We start from the raw sequence: 21,248 nt of genomic DNA on the forward strand, positions 1-21,248 counted from the left end.
AAAAAAAGAGCTATAATTTTAATTCGGTGATACCATGCCATTGTTACATTTTCATGCGTAATATAGTGGAAATTTAGCACGGTTAGCGCAAAAACGTAAACCAGAACCATGCGCGTGACTCTTGATGCCTTTCTATTCAAAATGATTGTGTGTACTGTATGTAAAGCGCAAATGGCCATTTTCTGAAGTACATCGAGTATGTACACAGCATAAAAATAGGAAAGACTATGCAGAATTTGCTGCGAACACCAGCTTTGTCTGTTTGTCGCATGCAGCTGTTTGCCAGCCGTGTCATCTGAGGAGCTTCCTGCCGAGACAAAGCCACTTAGCATTTTCCGCCTTTTACTCTCCTAAGAGCTTAACTAATGTCAGCATAGCTATCAGTGTAACTACGGGATTGCACAAAATGACAACATTTTAAGATTGTATATGACCACTAGAAAATGTTGGTACGAAATCACTGTATTTATTTGCTATTTATAAGCCTGTACGTTCAATGTGAAGTCTGGTTTTGGAACAGATGAAAAAGTCATGTATTCTGTACTTGGAAGGCATTAATGACAGTTTTTGCATGATAAGCATAAAGGAATAGTTGTTTGGCCTTCCTGTCTGTCTGGTTCTGAATAGAGAAGTGAGGGCTAATTGAGTGTAAATGATATACTGTACTGCAGCAGTTAACATCCAGATGCACTCTCTTCATGGTGGCATTTAGCGGACACAAGCAGAGAGAATCACTGACAAAGATTCTTATTTATGCTGAAATATTACACATCTACATACATTTTGAATCAACGCCTGGAGAAAGTTGCATGGCCCTAATTTTGACAGGCAGCTGTGATTATCTCCGCCTACGGCTGTGTGAGTGACGCATTGCAGGCCTGATTGCATCTTCCCTCCTCAACGGCTCAAAGCCAGAAACATTTGCTCGGGAAGAAACGTTTCTTTGTCTGCGATTCTGAAAAGTTATCTCTATACTGTAACTACAACATTCTATTGTCTCATTGTGCATGCATAATAAGTGCAACAACAATGATTTCTTTCTGCTTTGGTTTGTCTGCATGACACCTATTACATGCAGTGAATAAAAACTAAATTGTTTCTAATCAAAGTCTTTACAGATCATATACATAGATAAAATGGAAAATGAAGATAAATCGCACGCTTGGTGCACCAAAGCCATGGTGTGCCTGGGGTATGTACGCATCATGTAAAATGCCAAGAAATTTGCATTAGCAATGGCCTTTTTTGAAGTTTCCTCCCTCAGGGTTTTGCAAGTCTAAATATAGAGTGGAGTCGACCACAAGTAGAAAATACAAAGACAATAGGAGAGGCTTGGGGGACCTGTCATTCAATCATTTAGGTTCAAAAACCCACGTATGTTTATGTATTGAAACATTTGAAAATAGTGTTGACCGATGAATAACTTGTCAACTTTGTATCCATACAAAAATAGCGACTGATTTAAAATCGGTATTAATACATGTAGTTGACATTCTTAGCTTATGCCTACTCGCGTGAAGTCGACAACTATATTTAAAACAAACTGCTGGTCATTTATTTGCAATTTTTTTTTAATTTTTAAGAATTGAATTTCTTCATTTTTAATGAGAAACGGTCAAAGTCTTACAGTGTCACTTTAAAGTAATAGTTAATTTGTTTAGCCATTTTTAGCAGGAAAAAGTTGATAGTTTGATGTTTACAGTTCACCCGATAACTAAATTATTTTTCACATGGAATTGATACTTTCAAAAACACATTTTTCTACTTGCTGTCCACTGAAAATGACATCACCTGTGCTCAGGGTTAACAACCAATCATAGCTCACCTGCTGGTCATGTGATCATAAGCCGAACTTTGATTGATTCAAGAGTTTTATCTTCATCTGCACAATAATACTACACAATGAAACTATTCTGTTCACGTCCCTGAGCAGACTACATTCCACAATAGAGCAAATAATAAAGTAGGCAAAAGGAAAAACAAAAACACAGCAATAGAGCAATAAGGGCAGTAATAATGAAGCACCAATAAATGAATAGACACCCATTCTGAGCATATTATGGAGTAGATGGAGTGGAGGAAACATACGTATAAGAATGATAGCGCAAAATATCATGTAGTGCAAAATATTATGTATTTAGCAGCTTTCTTGCACTGCGCAGGATTTGTAAAGTGCAGGTATGTGGTAAAGTGACTGGTGATGAGGCAGATCAGTGCGTGAGGGATTTGTTCAGAATCCGGATGGCTTTGATTGGTCAAAATGATGTCTTTCAGGTAGTGGGGCTGCAGTGAACCTTTTATTGTGAAGAAAATTGGGGGGCTGACTTCCCTTTTAGAAACAACTGTGGATTATTTGCCAGTATATTTGTTTATTTCTTGATTTGAATGTCGCACTTTCATTGAATTGCTCAATTGGCGTGAGATTAATCATTCGCAGAGTAAATTGAATTGATCATTTTAAAGATGACATTATGCAAAATACACTTCAAAGACCAGTGATTCATAGAAGAAAAGGAGACAATATTAGTGCATAGTCAACCAGTGTGTTCAGAAATGAGGACAAAGTGATGATGTCAGATATTTTATTATTTTGTCTGCGTGTTTCCCTCCCCCATACTCTCTCTTCATGAGCCTCACGGAGCAAGGTTGCCGTATCCATGGCAATTCTCATAGTTCTCTTTGGCAAGGTCACCTTCAAAAAAGAGAGCAAAAGGTCATCTTTAAAGAAAAAAAAAAAAAAAGCAAAGTCACCCAGGAAAATTAAAAAATAGCTGCACACTAGTAAAACTGTTACATTTTAAGAGAGAGGGACTTGATGGTGGGAGTTGGGGGTGGAGGGAGGGGTAGAGAAACGCTGCCAAAAGAGATGAAAGAGGAGCATAGAAAGCAGAAGAAGGTCAGCGAGGCACGAGGGAGGGCCGGATAATAAACAGCGTTGGCTGCCGTTCGGATGAAGACGAGCTCATCGGGCAGTACACGACAAGCTTACACACTGCCTCCATTCACTTCCGTCTGCCTAGCAAACTCCATCCATCCATCTCACTTAGTTCAAGCTCCTCCTGGCAGCAGTCCCGCATGGCCGCCGCCCCCCCGCCGAGCGTGCCGGCGCTCGCCTTCATCGGCCTTCGATCAATATTTTAGCACGCTTACTCCGGTGGGGTACAAGGGACTCTCAGAGCCCAGGGGGAGGTGCTGACGGAGAGAAAGGAGAGCCGTGTACAAATACTTACGAGGGAGGGAGCCAAGCATAGTTATGGTGATGTGGAAACGGACAAATAATCCATACGGGACGATAGGAAGCATCACAATGGGTAAGTGAAAAATGAGCGCGAGGAGACAATTTGCTGCTGTTGTGTTTAGAGAATAAATGTCCCCATGTTAGGTTTGCATTAGTAGCAGAGACATTTTGTCCCTTTGGGTCCTCGCTCATCCCTGTTCTCATTTTGGAGGAGTTGCAGTAACTGAGTGTTGCTACGACTACGGCCGTTGACACAATTACCGATTATTAAGGCCTGTCAGTATGATGAGGACAGGAGGAGATCACAGAAGGCACGTGTCCTCTCTAATAAATGTGTTGATATAATTCATGACTATATTGGTCAAGCCACTTTTTTATTACCGTAGCAAAAACAAAAAGGTTACGGTTAGACACCATCCTGAAAGAAGCTATGTTTTGTCATAACAGTTCTGTTTTTTGTTTTGTTTTTTTCAGGCATACCCCTGGCAGTAACGATATTCTCTGAAAAATCAAAAACAAATTGCCCTGACACTGTGGCAGCTAATGAATTTAAAGGCAAGAAAATTCCCATTCCCAAACAGTATTCAAGGTTCTTAATAGTCTGTTAGACCCAGCCTGTTTATTTGTGTTCACCGTGATATGTTGTTGTTGTTGTTTTTTTTTTAATGTTTTATATGCACTCTCTCATTGGAGCTAGGCTACTTAGTCCTATGTTCTTGATTGAGGACATCCTGGCCTTTCTGACTCATGTCTCACATGTTTGGTTGGGATGTGAGGCTGAACGAGTCCTTGAGTAATTCATGCACCTCTGTTCAAAGCAACGCTCAAGGCATTTTTTTTTTCTTGCTCCAGATACCCGCTTATTAATGTACATGTCGAAAAAACAAACATATCATGTTAATCACAGCTACAACTGGTGATGCTTTGCATGACAGTAAAACTTGGCAAAACCACAATAAGAAAGTCAACTTCAAAATATGTCTTGGTTTAGCTATTAAAATAGGAACACAATTTAAGGACAGTGCCAAGCAACTTATTTATGCTGACGTTGACATAATGGAATCTGTTGCCAGTGTTTACCGGTGGCTCGGGCTCTGTTTAATCGGCATATAGCATAAATCAGCTGCTAGCTAGCAGCTCTCAAGTGCCCCATGTTGGCTGGCGTGATAGACATAAATGACTGCACACTTTGACGCTCACTACCTGACGCAGTTGCCGTTCCTACCGATCACATTTTGACAAACAATGCTGACCCATATGTGTTATTTCATCCTGAAATTCCATCTCATATACCAAATTTTGGTGTTTGACTTGTCTAAAACCTAATTTTTCTAGAGAGGAAAGTAGTGTACAGCTAAATTTAATTAAGAGTTGACCATTCATAATTCAGTGGAAATGTGTTTTTGTCTTGTTCATCACCAAGGAAAGAAATGAATCTATTTTAGCCAAAAACTCAGTTTGAATTATCAATAGATTATTTGAAAACAAAAAATAATAATAAAAAAAACAAAAACCTCAGTGGGAGCGTCCAAAGTGGGATGCGTTTAACTTTAACTGTAAGTGTTTTAATCACCATTTCTTTTGCCATGACATTTGACACATGAATTCAGGAGCGAGTATGTGTAAATGTGGCGCAGTGGCGCACTTTAAAGAAGGTTAAAGAAGTTGAGCGTGGCATGGCTAAAACTTTTAGGGAGGCAAGAAGTGGAGCATGAAGTAGAGCGACAAAGTGGCACAGTCCCTTTGCAGTATTCTTCTGGAGTCATCTGCCCGGAAAGATGACCAGAATGATATTTCATCATGATAGGGTTGTGCAATGCCCTCCGAATACTGACTGACCTTTAGATTATGTCCTCCACGTCCAGGACAGAGGTTCTCAACTGTTGTTTCTCTGCACCTTGCGTTTGACCATGATTGCAAATGAACAGGAAACTGTAGTGTGCAAAAATACTTGAAGTTTTTGAAAATGTATACGCACCATCTTTTTATGCCTTGTGCAGTATTTTGATCATTTTTGGATCATTTTCTTCCACATCTTCTTCTCGAAGTATTTCAGCCAAGAGAAAGCACACTCCTCGTAGTGTGAATAATGTTGAAATTCAACATGGTGTTGCCATCTGAGTGAAATTTCAACTCCCTAGTGTCTTCTTTCAAATCTTTCCCTTTGATGAGAAATGCCTTTGATCTAAAGGTCAAAGGATTTCGACAAAATACCGCACAAGGAACTACACGTGCTTAGATGTGCACCCATAACAGTCAGCAATGTGAATAATTATACTACGTGAAATGTTATAATATATGGCATCGATAACATTTATGTGACCAGTTGTTTATTTGTAGTCGAAGCTCAAATGTATTTATTTATTTATTTCGCAGTGAATGTTTGAAACATTGACTTAATTTTAGGAGCAACTTTCTAATGTTTTTCTCGGTTAATCAGGGGACCTGAAGCAAGGGTGTTAAGAAACAATATAAGTATGACATTAATAATGGGTTTTCTTTTAAATGCTCAACAGTTTGTCTTAAATTCACACTGTGTTTATTTTATACTACTGATTTACTTTCAATGTAACGTACTATTATTGATGTTTAAGATGAGAAAAAAGTAATACCTTTATTTATACCAGTCTGATTGGCTTTGTCGTGATGAGCTGATATTTGCTACTTCACGCAAGATTGCTGTACTGTCATAATTTGTTGAGTGACCAATGCTTGATCAGTTTGACATTACAAATTATACATTGTATGAACTGTAATTATCAATCCATTCCTCCATTGTTTTATTTGATCCGTGCTTCCGTCATCACTTAACCATTTGAAGGGCATTTTACACATTTTTGCTGGTCGGAGGTCCATCATTGACAGGCCAATGGACCAGTCTGTCAATCCTCCTACAATTCTAGGTTCATCTTTTTTGAAGGATTTTTGTTTTATGTTGTTCGTCAGCGTCCTGTTCATTTGGCATAAACCAACTAACTGGGCAGAATTCGTACGGTTGAAACATTTCTTGTTGATTTTTATGAGAACTTTAAAATGTTGTTTATCTAAAGTGCCTCAGGTTGGGTTGCAACAGTAAATCATGTACAAATGCATATGATCACAGATTTTGATGAAGATCAAACAGCTGCTATAAGGACTCACAAGTAAAGCATGAGTCACTTATGCTATGCCGGTTTATTCGCCTCGCTTCCCACACTCGGAAAGAGCGTGAATGGTTGTCAGTCCCCCTTATACTGTGTGATTGACATGCTAAATTAGGTTTTCGGTCACCTATTGTAGTTGTTAAGGAACTTTAGTCAAAGCCCATTCCTATTTTTTCAAACCCAGCATTTATTTGTGTCCATTGTAGTGGACATTTATTTTTAGTCTATATCTTCTGACTCATTTGCATTACCCTTGACTCATTCAAGCTACACTAGTGTGCACAGTAGAGGACATCCTGGCCTTTCCAATGCTGTTTCATGTGTTTGGGTGGGATGCAATTATCGTTGTTGTCATTCCGAGACAAACTGGAGAATGCAGCAAAACGCATGGTGGTTATTGTTATTTAAGCAAATCTTGAACATAGATGACTATATTTGATTCCAATGTGGTGGTTGCCCCCCCCCCCCCCCCCCCCCCCCCCCCCCCCCATTTATCTAGTTGCTATTTGTCTTGGTTGAAGCGTAAGTAAATGGCCGGTGTTTGAGAGCAATAAGGGTGGAAACAAAATAAATCTTACTTTGAATGTCATTTGTTGCTGGAGTGGCTCCCCGGGGTTCACTTTCACGCGGTTCCAAAGAGATTCCAATTAAGTGAATTTCAGAACACATAAACATCTGTGCCCTTTCGACGATCAATAAACAATTGGCATTATTGAACTTTGGCTTTCACGCAACAATGATGAACCATAGGTGTTTTTTTGTTTAACTGTTGATTTAGATCTTAAAATACTCAAGGAAGTCTTAAAAGCTTTTCACACAACATCGACAATTTTTTGTTTATGCGCTGCCATGGCACAGCATGGTGCCGCAGAGGCTGGCGGCGAATGAGTTGCTCGGCTGCCGCTGCCTTAAACACACCTGAATTCAACATAAGACAGCACTCGGTCCATGCAAGAAATGGTGGTGACATGATTTCAGAGAAAACTGATTTTGATGTAGTCCAACTATTAAACCATTGAGGGGAAAATGAAATACAGTAATACATATTTTACAGGTATTATTTTGGTAGTGCTGTCAATATATTCGGAAATTGAGATATTAATGGATGATTTGATATGATAAATTTCATTTAATCATCTCAAATTCTGAGAGAAAAACCCTCGTCAAGAGTTTGTAATGTTCATTTAGATGTATTGTGTTTTTGTGGAAGATCAAAAGATTGATATGAAGCAACAAAAAAGTGGCTTCAGTCATTAAAGTCATCTTTAACTGACTTTATCAGCTGCAGTTGTAACTATTAACTTGTGATGTACTTTAGTTTAGCTCAGCGGGGGGCAAACTTTCATGATATAATTTCAGGATATTGCCATTGTCACTCTACTCGTAACAGATAATTCCTTGGTGTTCGGCGGGCCGGATTAAAAGACTTAACGGGCCGAATATGGCCCCCGGGCCGTAGTTTACCCACGCTTGGACTAGCTCCAAGCGCTGGTGGCAACCTTTTGTTTACAACCATGAGCAGAAACGGTGCTGTTGTTTCTTTGTCAATCGCCAATTAATTTGAAAATAACATTGAAATAAAACAGACTTTCTATGGCTCGCTACAGTGCATTAAGCATCTACAGTAGTTCCACAATGCGTGCAGAAGAATATTAAGACGTTCACTTGTGGACACAGCGAACTTCCTGTGGCCCACTTGAATTGACCTCACACTAATGAAAGGTAAACCTCGGCGGCGGAGTCCAAAATGGGGCTGGGAGGACAAGAGCCGGGCCATTTTCTGGCAAAGTGAGGTCAGGTTTCTCTAATGAAGTGGAGGTCAGATAACGGTCAGCTCAACTCAGTGGCACACAATCAGGTATCATCACGGGGAAAAAAATCCACTATTCTTTTTGATTGCTGCCTCAATAAACAAAGTAAATTTTAATCGGTGATTCCGAGGTGAGTTTCTGCAGCTATTTTATTGATTGTCTGGAGGGACAGCTTCTTGGCAAAAGGCTTGCTATTGCAAATGAATGCCTGCTGAATTCTTATCATGAACTGAGATGTGCCAGTGTTTTGTATTGATTAGGTTTAGCAACGTTTGACAAAAGTACTGTTAGTTAATAAAATATCAACTTCTATTTCAGCAGCTTTTCCAATTTCTAAAAGTGAGCTGTGCTATCTTTACTCAGCAATAGAAACAAATAGTCCATGTAAATGTACTAGGTAGAAACGTGAATTGACTTCTTTTTTTTTTTTTAATTGTATCCACAGGCCAAATTTGAGAATAAAATGCTTTTGGCAATTGCATTTTTTATTTATTCCTGCCTCCGGAAGAAACCTGAATCTTATCAGTGTTCCGTAATTAAAATGCGTTATTGGTGCTTTAGTTAAATAAGGCTTTTTATAAATGTATCCGATTCTGATTAAAAGCTAATTGTCAGTCAATTAGTTATAAAAGTCATCATTAAAATAGGCGGTGTGCTTATCTTTCATTTTTTTGGCTCGCAAATGTCCTTTTTAGGTGTTGGAGACCTTGACTGTTACAATTCGATTTGATTCAGATGTTTGGGTCTATGATGCGATTCAGAATTAATCTGGTGTGCTTATTTGTAATTTGGCCTTCACAATAGGCTCTTGAATATTTTGTGAGTTGTTTTTTGATTTGTTTTGTTTCGGCACACCACTAAGTTTGTTTATGGTGTTTGGTTCGATGATTAAAAATGATTCTTTGTGTTGCAGGATATATTCCTCTGTGAGTTGGCTCTTCTCTAACCTGGGCAGCAAAGTAATAAGGTAGAGTGTGTTGATGTTCTTTCTACACTGCTATTGTCTTTTTTTTTTTTTCTCCCCACTGTGAATGGGACCATGCAAATGAGAGAGTGGGCGGCTCAATGGCGGGGAATAGGATATAAGAACCGGCTAGAGGGACGAGCTCATTGGCAACAGGGACATGGTGTATCTTGACCTTGTCATGAGCGGATTGAACTAGCTTGGACGCTGGCGGGTTTTAGTCTCATCACCGAACAGACTTCTGTGCGCGTACAAATCTATGGCTGGCATAACTTGTCCTTTGTTCAGGCTAATGAATATCTCGGGACTTTTGTTTGACGAGGCGAAAGAAAAAATGATCAGAAAGAAAATGTCACTGTATCTGATGTTAAACATTTTGAATGCAAGACGAGCACAGCGCGTGGTGTGGCATGACTGAAAGGGCACTTTTGGTTATGCGGCATGGTGTGCACGATGTAGCCTGCAGAGGAGCGAGTGCCGATGAAACATAGTTACAGTGCTCGGCGTCACGAGTGTCCTCTGTGTTCTGTCCTGAGGAACATCAGTGGTCATCATTTCACACCAGATTAATTTCACTCTTGCACTAGTCTGCAGCCTGAGCCAGTATGAATGCCATTAATAATTCTCAATGACATTTAATATAATGATATTCGAATCAGTAAAATTCAAGTGAGCCTCCCAGTGAAAAATTATTTGGCTCACGTCTTCCTGTTTAGCATTTGCATGATCTCCTCTTCTTGTGGCACTGTACTGAGACATTCTCCTTTATCCATTTTCATTATCCATATAGTAACCTAACAACAAAGTGTTCGAAACAATAACAAAAAGTAAACACATAAGTGTGATTTCCCCCGCCCCCCCCCCAGTGCAAAAGACAAGGTAGCCCAAAAATTAGCATTCAAAGATGTTACAAAAATGCTGTACCTCAAACCAACTTTAAAGGGACAGTCCACTTATTTATCCATTTAATTAGCTAGTAAAAAGTTATTTTTTTTCTTTGATTAATATAATAACTAAATTCATTTTTTATGGTGTTTGAAAAAAAAGTTTAAAAATACACTGAGGGAGGGAGACCAAACTGGATTTTCTGTGTTGGTTTTTATTTGACTGTCTGTCTCCTCTGAGGGAGACGTTGCAGTCACAGCACAAAATGCCATGGCCAAACAGCGGAGCTTTCCCCCTCCTTTCCATCTTAAATATAACATTGAAAATATGGTGGCTCTGGTATGACAATCGTTCGGCCATCCATTGTCGTACTTCCATATACACAAACATTAAGCGTGCTTGCTGTGTGATGTCACGGTGTATGGGACACTTTTGGGCTGTTTGGCGTCCAAACACAGTTCACATACAGGTCCCATTTGTTTGGAAATGTGAACAACCACAGGAAAAATTGGATTGGAAGATTGGATTTCCAAAACAAAAAAAAAAACCTGCAGTGTGAACCTAGCCTAAATCATGTCTGCCATCTAGTGATAACTTGTGATATTACAAATTAAAACTACAGACGGTGTATGCATATTTATGGTTTGCCACCCATTTTTGTAGTATAATTCCAATTGTTGAGGTTTTTTTTTTTTTCAATTTTTTTGTATTTTTCTGCGATTCCCCCCATACCCCACCATAAATCTTACAAAAGCAATTCTAAATTATGATCTTCCAGTTCCAAAGTCCTCCAGCCGCCCCCATTGTCAGCTGATTGAGGTGGGCTGCACTGCCTCAGTATAATGCAAAAAAAAATCCGGAAAAAAACTGATCCTGACATACTTACTCAGCTGCATTTTTCTTCCAATCTTTAAGTGAATGTGAGGCCTGGCTGAAGAAATATTATGCAGTCTGCAGTGTTATCAGGGAGTTTCACCCCGGCTGAACATTGTGTTACCTTAATTGGCTTTTTATTACAGGGCTCCCAGTCACATTTCTCCTACCATGATAGGCTTGAATGCTGCCTGAAGAACAAAAGAGCTATTGTGTACACTGGGGCTAAAGTGTGTTAATTGAATTTTTTTAAAATAAGGATTCATTAAGATATTACGTGAGCGATTATATTCAGTGACTCACTGAAATGTGAATCATTTTATAATGACCTCAAGAGTCATTAGATAAAATAAATGAAAGATGGGTGATTTAGTTTACATTTGGGACTGGTCAGAAGAAAAAATCTGTGAGACTCAATAATGGGTCATTTTTCTCAAGGCTTATTTCTTTGACTCGGTTTTGTTCACATGCAATGACCCTTCTTAGTTTGTGCTCTTGTGTGTGTGCACTGTCCACTTTGTGTTGGCATTGCATTAACTTTCTTTTAATCCTCTGCATGGCTTATTGGACACAAATCCTGCCCCAACCAAAAGCTTTTAAAGCTCCTGCTGTTTCATTTCTGTCGTTACCTTTGCATTCCAACTTAAAGCAAATCTTTATTAAATGTGACCACAAGATTTTGTCTCCTTTATTTACAAATCAGCTACTGTATTTATATATACTGTATACAATGCTAAGAAGTCATCAAACAAATATAAACTTTTAAAATACATTGTACTCATCAGAGATGGTTATTCATAGACAAACTGTCCGTTTTCCCAGGCACATTGTGTCTGCAACTGTTTAGCAATAAGACCCACTTCACACAAGCCGCCTACAATGCACGATTATTTGAACGGAGAAAGCAATTGTGAAGAAATCTAATTTTGACCTCCCCATTCACTTGTTGTCATTATTAGAAATGTCCGATTGGACATTCAGTCTAATCAGACATAATTCTCGGACAAAATGATGGCGAATATGACTTCCGTTTTAAGAAATGCACCAGTGTTCGTGCAGCTTTTGGCAAACATATAATTGAGTCTCATTAATGTGACAGGGGCTGAAATTAAATTACTAGCGTGTGATCACATTCCATACAGAGAAGCACTAATTATGTTTACATGGAGATTGTTTGGATTTACAAGCTGAACTTTTATATTGCACACAGTTACCTTCAGATTTTTGAGCAGCCATCCATGTGTGGCTGTAATTAATTCCAAATGACCAGAGCAGGGCCAGGAATATTCCTACCTGGTTTTCTGCACGAATTAATTATCCCAATGATGAACATCTTGTGTGAAGCTAATTTTCGTATCTCAAATAATTTTTTCATGAGCTGTCTTCTATTTCCCACTGCCCAAGACCTTTATGGATATTCCCATTGTATTATCTTTTCCTGATATTTTTAGCTCCCTTGAGGTTTCAGTGATGAGAGACAAGGTGTATATGTCAGTAAGATAAAGCCGAGAAGTGCATCTTATGAGTGCATTTGCTGCATCGCATCACACTGATGCATAGTGGCGATGCTGTTCTTTTTTTCATTCAGGTCTACTATTTGTTGTTGCCATCACTTTGATAACCATAATACATAATTCATCAGGGTGCGGCATGTAGTGACAGCGGGTTGCGGGAGGAAGTGCAAAGCGGATGCGTCAACGAGCCGTTGGCTTTCATCATGTCTCGGCATGACGTCCCAATCTCGCAAATAGTTTTCCCTTCAAATTCTGCACATTTACTTTCTCGTCCTGCTTAAATCAATGAATCTGCTATCCATTCTTTTCTCGAGGGCAGAAGCCAGGTCTGTGTCTGTAAAAGCATCTGGTCCTTACGATGATACCCCGAGTTTGATGTTGATCTTTTTCTTCCCACCTGTTGGGAAGAACAAAGCAATGGAAGCTTGAACCCCCATCCCACTGAGTTGCAAACGTCAACAAGCGTAGCCAATTTTGCATTTGTCACGGTTCGTGAGGAGTCAAACTTGGTCTCCAAAAAGGATATGCTCTTAGATGTCACAATTTTCACGAGGACACCTACAAAATGTCCTTGCAATTCCTTTGTTTTGATAATATGCATTTTTTCCCAATACCATTGTAATCTGTTGGATAATTATATTATCTACAATATATTCACTGAGAAGGTGTTAACGCATATAGCAAATTTTGTTTACTGTGTTAACAACCTCATTTTACAGCCTCAATTTACAAATAGCCATAGTGTTTGTATATAATTAAGCAATTGTGTTGACAAAACTCAGCATTTGTGCGGAGGCAGAATATTTACTTATAAATGAACTACAAAGATGTAAATGCTATTTTATTTAGGGCGAATTGCGTAGCATGGGTGGTTGTCCTTGGATGACTATTTTGTTGTAAAACGCATTTGCTTGCTGTTAATTTTCTATGGAGCCTTTCTTGGAAACCGCATACTGAGCATTTGTGGAGAGGAAAAGCTTGTAAGATGTACTTGTAGTGGCATGAAGCAACCGTTCAAACAATAATGAGCCATTAATGAAACATTTTACTCGAATATATTAGATTGCGGCATGTAAGAACCACGCTGCCCTTTGCAAATTAACAAGAGTAGACTTAAAGGTTGATGCCAAATGGTTGTCGCACAGATCTTAATTTTCTTTTATTGTTTTACAGGCACTCACGTTAGTCTCAATGATTGGGCCACCAAGGGTCAGTTGTAATTATGAACTGCTTGTGTTAAAAGACGTACTGATTTCTCCCTGTGTTCGTTATGCTAATAGAATATGCTGTGGTTAGAATGTCAGTGTGTAAGAATCCAACTTGGTTAACCTTGTTTTGTCGTTTGAGGTCTTAGGGCATAGGTACACTGAACCAACTGTTGGCACGTCACGCTAGAAAAATGCCGGAAATACACTGCAAAGATGTTGACTAACTAAGTGCCTTCTGCACATGAGTGAGAAGTAATATCCATTCCCAATTTTAGCTGTTTGATGTACCACTACTGATACATTAAAAATCACACTGAGCAAATGTGAATAATTTTCACACAAAATACACAATACACAATAAAATACACAAACAAAAACGAAAATTATGATTTTTTTTTCATTTTCTTCATTTCTGCATATTTTGATCAATTTAAGTCATTCCAACCATCCGTTCAGTTTATCTCAATAATAACAAAAAAATCCATTTACCCGAAATTCTACATTTTCACATAAATCCCCTCATAAAAGATACAAATTCAAAAATGAAAAGTATGATGTTATGATGACAAGATGCTCTATTCCATGGCATTCCATTCTGGCCAAATGTTGCCTTATTTTCCTTTGGAGATAGCGTTTTTTTATGGCTTAACCGTACGTAAAAGAACGCTAGCAGAATATGACTACGACACCATTCATGGACATATCACACTGAGCCATGAATATTTCTTTTTCCTAATGTCAAATGTATTGTAGAGCTACACACATCTTACCTTTGTAAACATAGTTATTTGGTTAGGCTGATTCCAGCCTTTGAGTGTTTTGTAATAAAGATGTGAGCGTGCACATGAAGAAGGCAGTGTGCAGTTTCATTTTTCAGCCACATAGAGCAGTAGAGATTCCAAATTCAATTTCCTGCATAATGCACTTTTAACGCTGAACTGCTCATTTGGGAGGTTTATGTGACTTCTTTTAATTTTAGACCCTTCCAGACACTTTTTTTTTCTTCACACATATACCTTCTCACCCTCATCTTGCGTTCTGCTCTTCCAGGAACCCAATTTATCATATGTGCTAATTAACAAGGTTGGCCTCAATTATAGCCATAATTGGACCGCGTGGAACACCTAAAATGAGACAAATTGCAACCACTTTTTCATCCTCCGATAAGGACCTATTACTTAAAAAAAAAAAGGGAGGCGGTAAAGAACAAGCTATGGGGTTGCTGCTACTTTCTAAGGCTTATAATACTTAAATATTTAGTACAGACATATTTAGTGGAATTGAACAAACTGAATTTCTTAGTTAAGAATCATGTCATGTTGTGGCTCATTTTCCCCATTTCACATCATGTATCTATCTCAGAAGAAGAAAACATTGTAAAATGTACAGTACTTTGTCCTGAAAGCTGAAGCCTTTTCATAGTGCACCAGCCTTCTAAATTCCATGTTCTGCAGTTTCATGACCTGCATCGCACATTAAAGTGCTTCTCTGAATTTGAGATATCTTTGTAACAATAGATGAGAAAGAGATGAATGACAAATATAAATCCATGAATATCCTCTCTCGTTTCGACATAACCTCAGCATGCTTGTCGCGGTGGCAGAGGCTTACACTGCTGCCAGGGTATCGTCTTGCTGAAAACCTGCATACTGTATTTATGGGATTTATCTCTCCTTAAGACAAAGTGAGATTTGGTCTGCATATCTAGTTTCATTTGCTCATTTCAACAGCTTTCGCATGTAATTCACAGCTACTGAAACTGTTCTAATTAAATTTCCGTATATTTTCTTATCATACCTGCATAGACAATGGATGCCCCGGACAATATTATTCTCCCGTTATTACTTTAAGGACGAGAAATAACTTATCCCTCTGAGATTAAGACTATCTATGCCTAGATACATTTTCAAGCCTTTGTGCTCTATTAAATTCTCCTTAAGGACTAAAGCATTTAGATAGTCCCAACTGCTGCCCGATGAGGCTAAAGTAATAGTGTAGTACAATAAATATGACTTCTCTCCAAATCTTATCATCAAGTATCCCAATGTATATTCAAACACAAGAGTGAGTGCTTTTATCAGACATGCACCAATAGGGAGCTTAACTGAAAGTATAAAAAAAAAAAAGGTTCGGAAATGGGAAAAAAAATCCTCATGCTATTTCCCCCTCGTGCCATGGCTGCGAGTTTGTCAGCCTGATCGTGTAATACATATTCTTCGCCAGTACTTTGAGACAAGTTCTTAGTGTTTTTAAATGTTATTATTTGATTGAGATTGTGAGATTGATTTTGTATCGTTACTTAAGATACTGAGTTTCAAATTTTTACATTTTTGGATGGTGGTGCGCCCCGAGATTTTTTCAAAGGAAAAAAGTACGCCTACTCAAAAAAGGTTGAAAAACGCTCATTTAAACTGTACAATAAGTGAAAAATTCAGATGGAGACATTTTTGTTACGAGAGTTTTTATTTTTCTACCTCCTGCTTGTGATGTCCAAAGGGCTAGCGTGGCGGTTGTGATTTGCAAAAGGCTAATGTGTTTAAATGGTAAATAAACCCGCAGGGGCAGATTAAGGCCACGTCATCTGGCCACAAGTGGAGCTTTGGCATCATCAACACGTCAGCGCAGCATGTCGAGCCATGTGCAAAGCTTTATCAAAGCACTCCAATTTTGGCTATGCTTGCTTTTATGTCACAAAGTTACTCATCCGTGTCCTGGCAAAACATCCGCGCTAGCCCACCTAAGGTCACTGGGTCACATCCCAGTTTTATCCCGATGCTTCTCTATCCTCCTGCTGTTGCCATCTCATCAAGTTGACCTTGTTCCACTTTCTCTCTCTTGCCCAGTCCGACATACTGTACACATCTCATCCATCTGTGATTGTGCTTTTTTCTTTATCACCTCGCGTTTCATCGCTTCTGTGAAGTGCAATAGCTGTTAAGGACCCATAGTCATGGTGCTCTTCAGCTTTTCTGGAAATGTAATGGGTGACCGCGTCTGGCTCAGGATTTTGAACCACCTGCCGTCTGCTCCGTATCTGTGCGTTGAGTGGATAGTGATAGTTATGACGTACTGAACGAAACGGCGTCGTTGCGTGTCTGCGATTGTGCCACTTTAGAAATGCAGCCGTGTATTCCAGTAGCCTGTAGCGAGGGAACCAAGTAGCACATCTGGTGTTTGGATGTTTGTGTCTGCCTGCCGTGATTGTGTGTCAGTTGAGTATCCCATCTGGCCTTGCGAATAATAAATAAAAAATTAAATTAGCCAGAGCTGCGGGCACATTTCGGAAACGTGGATTCGTTCGTCTTCAGATTCGTAAGAAAATGTATAAACAGAAACATTTACACATTTCAATCGATTTTTTTGAAGAGTTCCTGCGACCCTTATGAGGATGAGCAGCTTTAGAAAATGGATGGAATTTACTCAAGGAGTCATTTCAGCACAAATAAATAGGAAAATCTTTAGTGTTTGAAAATGTTGCCCACAATAAGGGATCCTAAATTGCTTTAAAGTTTACAAACAAAGTAAATGGGAAAAATGAAAAAAAAAGTTTGATATTTAGATTGAGTTTTAGATTTTCCAGACATAGGGATGTTTTGTATTTTGTCATGAATTTGTAATCTGATAGGGTGTTTTGTTTTTTTTTGTCACCCAATGTATGTGACATAAAACAGGGCTCTTGATTCTGATGGCTCTTCGGAGATTATTGTACATGGGCACGGAAGCTGCAAACTCCAGTATAGATCTGAAAGATATAAACAGTACTGTATTTGTGCTTACTTTGGCTATTATCATGCCACCCACAGGGCTTATTTTACTTAAGTTTTTCCAAGGCCCCAGGATGAGTCAGTTTTTTAAAATGTATTCTTCTTTACTGAAAATCACATTGCAGTGTAACGCATTTTTGTGTTTTTGTGCAATTGACTTTTGATAAGTGTTATCCTCACGCTATAATATAGATGAGGGGAACTGATTTTGAAATCTCTGGATGAACGTTTATTCTTTCAAAGCATACTTTAGAATAGCTTTGAGTGACCCATTTAAAAATAAATATTAGATTTTTGACTGGCATGTTAAAAAAAAAAAGACTCAATAAATCAGAAAGGCACAACTATGTAAACTTCTTGTTGAAGCTTGAGGTAATATTTTTGGCAGCATTTTAATAACTAAAACTCCCTTGTGTTTTCAATCCACATATGGAGCTTCACTCACGAATAATACAGCTGCATTTGTGTTTGTGTTTCTTTCTATGCTTCTCAGGTAGTGTGTTTGTATATGAGGGGGTGGAGGTGGAGAGCTGGAATAACAGTAGGATGCAGGAAACTGTCTCATCCGTGCACCCACGCCGACAAGGTTCATGTACATCATTAGTGGGTGCCATTGAACGCAGTCCAAATTACAAGTAGCTCAAAACATTCTCAAGGAAATACTTTGACAGCATGCTGGTATTTTTAAAGGAACGCTGAATCAAAGCAACTCAGAGGAAGTTCAAAAACTCCACCAATGCTCAATCCAAAGGCCTCATTTTACTTTTTCTAATGTTTTTGTCATGTCATCTGCAGCCCCTTTTCAAAATGTTTTTTTTCCCCCTTGGTTTCTGGTGGCTTAGTTCAAGAGAAGCCGTTGTGCATTTGTGAAGCTTTCATGTGTGAAGCCTTTTGAGACTCTTTTGTGATTATGGGCTGTCTGAATAAATTTGACATGAGGAGCAGAATTTGGACCAAGAAGCAGAAATGGCAGAGGTAGAGAACTAAAAAGTCTATATAAACACAGGGAGGATCAGAAATTAAACGAGTTAGCTAGCCTTGGAAAACGGACTCGGAAACTAGACTTAGAAAGTGTCCTTTTAAATGTTGATTACTATTAGCTGAATGTTGTTTTTCAAATCATTTCTCTGTCCAAAGTAAGCTATTGCAAAGGTCACCTTCTATATATTTTTATCTTGACTATAGTCAGTCTTTTTTTTCTCCCACATCTTAACTACTTTAGCTTGGATATTAATGAAGCGAAACTTGCATTTGCTTTCAAGAAACCTGATTGAGGTCCTTCCTATCATATAAGGATCTACATTTGGACCCAGAAGCAGACAAGACATGGACGTTGAAAAGTCCTCCTTTACAAACATTCAGCATAACCACAGCAAGCATAAAATACAGACTTGCAAAATTAGACTTGGAAACTAGAGTTCAAACTATACCTGGAGGTGCACTAGGATTCCCGCTTGACATGGCAGTTTGAGAGATTGACTTGACATTCTGATGTGTTGTTCTCTGAGAATGAAGTGCTTAGAAAAAAATGATGTTAGAAATCTATCTGTGTGACATACTAAAACAAACTAATGAATCCTAGTGACTGCCTGGCAACTGATACATCAAGGACTCATTTTCCACAAGTCACAATACTAAATACAGGACCCTATAGGACAATAGTGACGAAAACATAAAAATGACAAAATGTGCCAGATACGCAATCTTTCTTACAAAAATGAAAACATCTACATGACACATTAAATCCAGGCATTTTCCGCAGAGTTCTTTTAAATTGTCAGGCTCTGCACAAGTAATTTGTTGATGAAGGAAAATCAAAGCTAATGGACTGAGAGCATCAACCTGCATGCAGTGCATAGCGTACACAAGTCAAGTATGTGTCAACAATGCGTGGTTTAAACCGTAGCTTGTTTCTGTGGCCTTAAAAGAAAAGCGGACCCCGTGAAAAGCAACAGAAGACTGCCACTCACGATTCTGGAAATCCAAAGAGTCATATCTGTACTTGTTACTGTACAAAGCTCAGGTAATAACCTAGCTGTAAGTCTATTTTCAGAGCCCAGGATAAAAATGATAACAGTTCCGAATGGACTCAAATCGCTATGAGACAAAACTGGAGCCGTCAATTGGTTTCCCTCTGTAAAAGCCGCGCCAAAAATTGAAGGGTCATTTTGTGAACGCATTCAATGAATAAAACATATCGTGTTAGTTCAGTGCCCTACCAGTCTCTTGATTTGCAATTGGATTATCTCCATATTGATACTATTTACACCTATGACTTCATGCCTTAATTGTTGTTGTCCCTAACTGCAACATCAGTGTCACTATCGTTAAAGGAACTGCCTGTTTAAACCTGAACTTGGAAATCGGAATGCATACGTTCATGCAAAATGCATTCTAATCGGCTCGCTCCTGTTGCCAATTAATTCAAAGCAATGATTTCGCAGCGTGCTTGCATGCTCCACTGAAGTTGCAAAATGTGCAACAACTCTTTAATTGAGTTTGGAGAATTACTTGTTAAATCTCTTGCGGCACTGATTAGCACAAATAATGTATACTTCGTATAAAATATTCATGAAAAAAGTAGTTATGTAGTTCTCACACATGTGTTGCATTTATTTATTTATTTATTTATATATATATATATATATATATATATATATATATATATATATATATATATATATATATATATATATATATATATATATATATATCCTCTACAGTGGACACAAATGATTAGTCTGCGACTCAAGAAAATATTTCTGCAGCAGTCTGCTTTTTAGGTAGTTTTACGTCCTTTAATAAGACAATAACCTTCCTCACTGATACATAATATCACACATTCCAAAGGGCTACGTTAAAACGTATGCTTTTTCTTTATTTTACAAAGCTTCAAAATGTCCACAGTAAGTCAAACCAGCTACCATGACACAATTCACACAAAATCCACTTTAAATTGAAGCCTCATGAAGTATAAGAAATGCATGAAAATGCAAACTGTGCATGTTAGTTGCACACATCACAGTGAGACGTGAAAGCATAGCTTATGTGAAACACAAACAGAATTTTTAATCATAGGCATAATTTTTGCCCTTAAGCAATACCTGTCGGTTAGATAAAATATGCTCAAAATGAAAATCACATACCGGTTTCATAATACAGCATAACTTCATGACTTGACCAATTAAGTAATGGTCAAGTCAGTAGGCCAGGCCCTTCCCTAGTCTTCGTAAAGCGACCGTGGCAAAGACGTAAGCCTCTCAATTGGCTGGGGATTGCTTTGAGTGAGACATGCTCGTGTAATAATGTTAAAGTGGTTAAGCCCCTGGGCGTCTTTAAAGAGCTTTCTGCTGCCACACAGAGTGAACGCAAGGGGATATAGGAGGAAGCGAGGGGGTAGAAAGAACATTGCAGACCGATTTCTTTTTTTTTAAGGGCCAAGATCATGATATTTTTCCACTTTTCACAGTTAAATATATACATAGAAGGAAGTAAACCTTGCTTGCAGAGGTTGCACCTCTTACTATGTGGCTGCCTCACCCCCTCCGTGATGTTGTTCAATGCCGGCCGACCACAAAAATAACACTTTAGGTGTATTACGGCGAGAAATCAACATTGAAACATGGCCAAAAGTTCCAAAAAGTTGACTTTTCGTGATAGGGCCCTTTAACATTTGTGGCACAAGAATGTAAACAACAGGAGACATCTCATTAGGGTCAAGTCTTTGTGGCGCTGGCAAGTGCGGAGTGTTGTAAGGACAAAATAAAAAAACGTGTGAGGCTGAGTGTGTCATTCACAGATGACTAGGCTTTACTTCCATGGAGACACGCTTGGAAAAAAACATCCCA

General features: G+C 38.6%; 1 protein-coding gene and 1 long non-coding RNA gene across 7 annotated transcripts in view; one reads left to right on the forward strand and one right to left on the reverse strand.

Annotated features, from left to right (window-relative positions):
- Positions 1-21,248, forward strand: part of dlgap4b (discs, large (Drosophila) homolog-associated protein 4b) — an 82,059-nt gene that overhangs the window by 13,443 nt on the left and 47,368 nt on the right. For 5 of the 6 annotated variants that reach the window (XM_088423512.1, XM_088423506.1, XM_088423509.1 and 2 more), the window contains exon 2: positions 9,106-9,159. The exons of the other annotated variant lie outside the window; for it this stretch is intronic. The gene's annotated coding sequence lies outside the window, so the exon portion shown is untranslated. The remainder of the gene's footprint in view (positions 1-9,105; positions 9,160-21,248) is intronic. 6 annotated transcript variants of the gene reach the window in all.
- Positions 2,638-5,341, reverse strand: LOC148419097 (uncharacterized). Its single transcript, XR_015866520.1, has 3 exons — positions 5,217-5,341; positions 5,078-5,135; positions 2,638-2,692 (listed from the first exon to the last, which is right to left on the reverse strand). It is a non-coding gene; the product is annotated as an uncharacterized LOC148419097 (long non-coding RNA).

The sequence above is a fragment of the Hippichthys cyanospilos genome, chromosome 9, assembly GCF_059441005.1.
Source record: "Hippichthys cyanospilos isolate Australia breed blue-spotted pipefish chromosome 9, RoL_Hcya_1.0, whole genome shotgun sequence".
Taxonomy (NCBI): domain Eukaryota; kingdom Metazoa; phylum Chordata; class Actinopteri; order Syngnathiformes; family Syngnathidae; genus Hippichthys; species Hippichthys cyanospilos.